Here is a 6,000-nt window from a genome sequence, read left to right as displayed (position 1 = left end):
CAGGCACAGCGAGAATTGAAAGAAGATTTGCAAAAAACAATTAATTTTGAAGCAATTTTCAACAACTGTTTTGCGGATTTAATCAATATTGCAAAGGATCAAATAATTTGAAGGTGCTTTTTTTCTCTTCTAATTATTTTTATTTTTATGTATTATATATTGAACCATTAGCTGATATTTAGTAAAATCTAATTTTTAAATTTATTTTTCTATAGGTTGAATTATTCAATGGGTAGTAAAAGGAAAAGATCAAGGAAATATGATAGAAAAAGAGATGACAAAATGAAAGGCCATACAAAACATGCTCAAAACCAACCTATTGAAATTCTTGAACATGATGAGATTCATGAAGAAAATGAAAGTAATGAAGAGGAAGAAATTGGCAGTTCTATTGATAGAGACAAATTAGAAAGCATAAAAAATTTGATAGATTTGGATGAAGAACTACTTTTTAACCAAATTCCATCTAAAGATATGATAAATGATAACACTATCAAAAAGCATTGTCAGAACATGTGGGATGAATATTTCAAGGATAAAAGTATATTTGGACAGGCACAATTATTTGTCAAGTTATTTAGGAGAAGAGATATGAGACCTGTCTTAGAGTTGTTGGGTGTTGATAATAGGAAAAGCCATGCTCATAATATTAATAAAATAATAGTTGAAAATTTGCAAAATGCTTATAACAAAATTGACAACACAACTCGAGGAGGTGATTTGAGTAATGCACGTAGAGCATTGATGACTACTATATCTAGTAGAAAATTGACACATAGAAAATAGGTACGTGTAATTTCTAATGTACTACATATATCTAGAAGAACTGTCCAGAGATACATCAAGAGGAGAAATATGCTAGATGATAGCATTGAGAATAACCGGGTGACTATTTGTAGAGTTCTTCGAAAAGACAGGATTTCTGAAGAAGTAAAAAGACAAGTTATTGAATTTTGGACCACACATTCTCGTGTTTCTTCCAACAGGCATGATACTATACAAATTAAAGATCAAGAAACAAGGGCCAAAATTGAACATCCAAAACATTTCATAGATATAACTCAAAGTGAACTTTTTGAAGCATTCAAACAAGAATTTTCAAATGTCAAAATATGTCAAAGAATGTTTGAGAGTTTACGTCCTTCCTTTGTACGCATAAATAAGATGCGAGAAACTTGTTGTTGTAGAAATCATGTTGAATTTGGTCTACACTTGCAATCATTTAAAAAAGTTATGACAATACTTGATCCTAATTTGGTCATCCCTAGCAGTACAACACAATTTGTGAGGTCCATATTATGTGATAAATTAGAAGATTCAGATGAATTCAAAGTGCAATGCATCAAAAATTAGTGTGAAGTTTGTGCAGATTTACACAAATTTTCTCAAATTATGCAAGTTGAGAATATTAATGAATCCACACCAGTTTCATGGATGAGATACATATGAATATGAGACATACCAAAATAATAGAGGGGATGAATCCAGAAAAATTGTATTGAAGGAGAGTGAATTGCATTATGATGAGTTCATGGCCAAGTTCCGTCCATTGATATATCCACATATCCAACATTTTCATGGTGCACGATGGCAAGCTAAACAGTTTCGTGATTCCAAAAATTATTTTCCACTTGGTTGTATACTTTCAATTGTAGATTTTTTTGAGAATTATACATTTGCACCTCATACAGAGCTCCAAAGCCAATATTATCATTTTGAACAAGTTGCAATATTTGTGCAAGTGACCTATAGACATGCACAATTTGAGGTGGATCAGCTAGAAAGATTGGATGAAAATGAACGCATCATCATCAAAGAGGTTCATTTCTATATTAGCGATGATAAAGTTCATGACAGGAGTTATGTGGCTCATTGTTTTGCAATGTTCTCTGAAGATCTCAGAAATCGTGGAATAAATGTTTCAGAGCACTGGATTTGGTCTGATGGATGTGCAGGTTAGTATACACCAAATAATTACACATTTATTTAACTTTATTTTAACTTGTATTTATTTGGACATGTCTATTTCTATTTAATATATGTACTTGGATAATTATAGATACTTATCATGTTTCACGTTCATAGGACAATTCAAATCTGCAAAAGCATTTAATTGGTTAGCAATGCAACATGCTAGAACCAATGTTAAGTTTTTATGGAATTTCTTTGAAAGTGGACACGGAAAAGGGGAGCATGATGGAGCAGGAGCATGTATAAAATGTGCACTTCGACAACATGAACTTGCAGGTAAATATATGCATTTTTTAAATGTACATGTTTAATACTCTAATAGCATATATTTTAAATTTTATATATACATGCATATTTTATGTACATACAGGGAATAGGATAGAGAGCGCAAATCAAATTGTTGAATGGTGCAAAGTTCATTTTGCTACTCGAGATACTGAATACAATAAGCGTTACTTTTGGGAGGTGAAAGGTGAACTAAATTATATTTATTTTTAATGTCTTTTTCAAATCAAGTTGAGTTTTTAATTAAATATTTATTTTGAAATATGACAATTAGTTTTTGTATTTGCAACAGATATAGATCGATCTAATCCTTACAATTGTCAAACGATTCCTGGAATTAGAAGTTTACATCAAGTGATGACTACAGGAAACCATAAACCTCCAGTACTTAAAATAAGAGAGAAAACATGTTTTTGTGATGATTGCATTAAGGACAATGTAGTGAGTGCATGTGAAAATATTGAGAATGGATATGTTTCACATTGGGATTTGAAGGAGATAGTTAGAAAGCCTCCTTTTGAAGATGTTGACATTGACATTGACATTCATGATCCTGTATATTCAGCTGATTATGAGCGCATTTCTGATTTAGTTGTGGCAGGTTTGTGTGCATATATACATATATATAAATTAATATACATGTATATTTTTTTAAAAATTAATTTATATTTCTCTTTTTATATACATGCAGGAGATATTTTTGCAGTTCAAGCCTTACCAGATAATGCAGAAAATGTGGACTATTATCTTTTAAGATGCACAAAAGCAAAACACAAGTTGCTAGAAGGAACTATAGATGCTGATGAACAGTCATATCCAATTGGATCAGTTGTTATTGAAGGAACATATTATCAACAAACAAGGGTAATTGGTAGTGGTATTGAATTTATTGAATACAAGCTTGGAGAAAAGGTTTTACACTATAGTAACCATGTTATAGCAACCAAATTACAATTTGAAGCAGTACAAAGAAAAGGACATCGTGGAAATCAAAAGTGGAAATTGCCTATTGAAGAACATGAAAAACTTCTAGAGATAATAAAAAGTAGAGAGGATCCTAACAATACATTGTTTGTGGAGCTCTAGTTTACCTATGTACTTATTGTGGAGCTCTAGTTGAGTTATGCCTGTATAGCTCTTATACTTTCATATTTAATATTGATAGGATATTTTTTTTATATAAATTTTTGTACATTGGATCATTTATCTTGCATATGCAAAATTAGACATGTATTGTTATTTTTATTTAAATTCGACATGGATATCTCATTTAAGACCAGGTCTCTTAGGACCTCCCCTTAAGACAACCTTTTTAGTATTTGTATGTATTTGTATGTGTACATATAATCTTTATATGTTCTTATATGATACATTCTTTATGTTTGTATATAATCGTTATGTTAAGATTACATGTATATGTTATATGAACTATGTTACATATAATTACATGTACATTATATTTTATTAATTAAATGCTGTTAATTATAGTTAATTAAGAATGTATGTCATTAAATATAGTTAATTAAGTTATTAAATAGAGTTAATTATTAAGACATTAAATATAATTAGATTAAATATAGTTAATTTAAAGGTTAAATATAGTTAATTAAGCCATGTCATTAAATAGAGTTAATTATTAAGACATTAAATATAATTAGATTAAATATAGTTAGTTATAGTTAATTAGGTTAAATATAGTTAATTATAGTTAATTAAGACATGTCATTAAATAGAGTAACTAATTAAGTCATTAAATAGAGTTAATTAGTAAGATATTAAATATAGTTAATAGGATTAAATATAGTTAGTTATAGTTAATTAGGTTAAATATAGTTAATTATAGTTAATTAAGGCATGTCATTAAATAGAGTTAATTAAGTCATTAAATAGACTTAATTATTAAGACATTAAATATAATTAGATTTAATATAGATAATTATAGTTAATTAAGGCATGTTATTAAATATAGTTAATACATGATCTACATTAAATATAATTAGACTAAATATAGTTAATTAAGACATGTCATTAAATATATGTTATATTGTTATGTACATTGACCATTAAAATTATATAGTTAATTACACTTAGATTAAGGCATTAAGATGAATAACTATACATAAACATGTAAACTTGAATATTGAAAATATGAATAACATATAGAAACATGTGCATAACACATACATAAGTTATATAAAAGATGAAGACATCAAAAGATCAATAAAATAGACATCTACATTAAAAGATCAATAACATACATGTGCATATATCTGGAGAATATAATGTACCCATATTAAATGTATAAAAATAGATCATGTAGATCAAATGTCTGGAAATAACATATATAAAACATCAAAATCTCCATATAAGCATGTATCTCGAAATAACATATAAAACATCATTTAGTGTCCATGATATAAACACGTATCTAGAAATAACATATAAAACATCAAAGTGTCCACATAAACCATGTATCTGAAAATAACATATAAGACATCAAAGTGTCTGGATATAAAATGTATGCATATGGAAATAACATATAAAACATCAAACTATCCATATAAATATGTATCTAGACATAACATGTGTGTAGTAAAATAAAAGGCCACATATGATCTAATCAGCTACATCCCCCCTCATGATCCTGGGCCTTGTCCCCAAAAGGGTCTATCAGCTGCATCTGAACCCTGTGTCAAATGATAACAAGTGAGCCATTTAATTATGTGTACAAAAAAATTATATCAAGATCTACATGTATATAAATCAAATATATATATATATATAAATTGTAACATACTTGGGACTCATGACGTGTAGGATCTGTCGGCACTGTCTACAGATCAGCAAAACGTAACATACTATCAGTCAAACCCTATAACACATACACAAACACACACATATACATTAATTTAAACATATAGACATATTATTTACTATAATAAAAATAAATCTAAACATATAGAGATATCTACCGTAGCATTATGTAATGCTCTGCTGATCTGACTGATATCTGAATCATGTAATGAAAAAATAGTATCAACATCCAAGTCAATAGTGCAGCCCTGATCTGAAAGCATGGAAGTAAATAGACCAGGCTGTATGGTGCCATTGAGATCTTGAGTAGGGGGGGGTGCTGTAGGGTCCTGAGTAGCTGGGGCTGGTGCTGTAGCCTGGGCCTGTGTAGCAGTAGGAGTAGTAGAAGATGCAGGAATGTCCTCCTGCCTCTACGAATCCTCTGGGACTGTTGTACGCGAAAAAATATGTCTAATCTGAGAGCTCATGTCACGAAGTGGAATCCCTGAGAGTGTAGATAATGCTCGATATGCATCTAAAAGATCAGATGCTAAATATGATGCCAAACGATGCAATGCATCCACCTCTAAGACTATAGAAATGTCTACAGGAGAAGGTATGTCTGCAACTCCATAATCATCATCAACAGGTGTGCTAGATGATGTAGCTATGGGAGTGGTACCTCGAGACTGTAGCATATATCGACTACATCAATCAGAAGAAATCTCGTGTAACTGTGTGGCGACGGTGGCGATGCTCGAAAAAATTTGTGTCCTAATTGTGTCATCAGGAACACTCTCACCTACAGTAGCCATCTATGGACCTCTCGGCATAACCAAAAGGTTTGGACCCACCATTGCCCATTTGTTAACGGGCGCAGGAGTGTCCGCGGGTCTAAATCTATCAAAAAGTCTCCCTGACCCTGCCCAACATGCCGTGGATAATCTGTAT

This window comes from Cupressus sempervirens, chromosome 5, assembly GCF_028749045.1.
Source record: "Cupressus sempervirens isolate cs-2001-9-10 chromosome 5, ASM2874904v1, whole genome shotgun sequence".
NCBI classification, from domain to species: domain Eukaryota; kingdom Viridiplantae; phylum Streptophyta; class Pinopsida; order Cupressales; family Cupressaceae; genus Cupressus; species Cupressus sempervirens.
The sequence above is the reverse complement of the archived record's forward strand: the minus strand, read 5'-3'. Positions refer to the sequence as shown.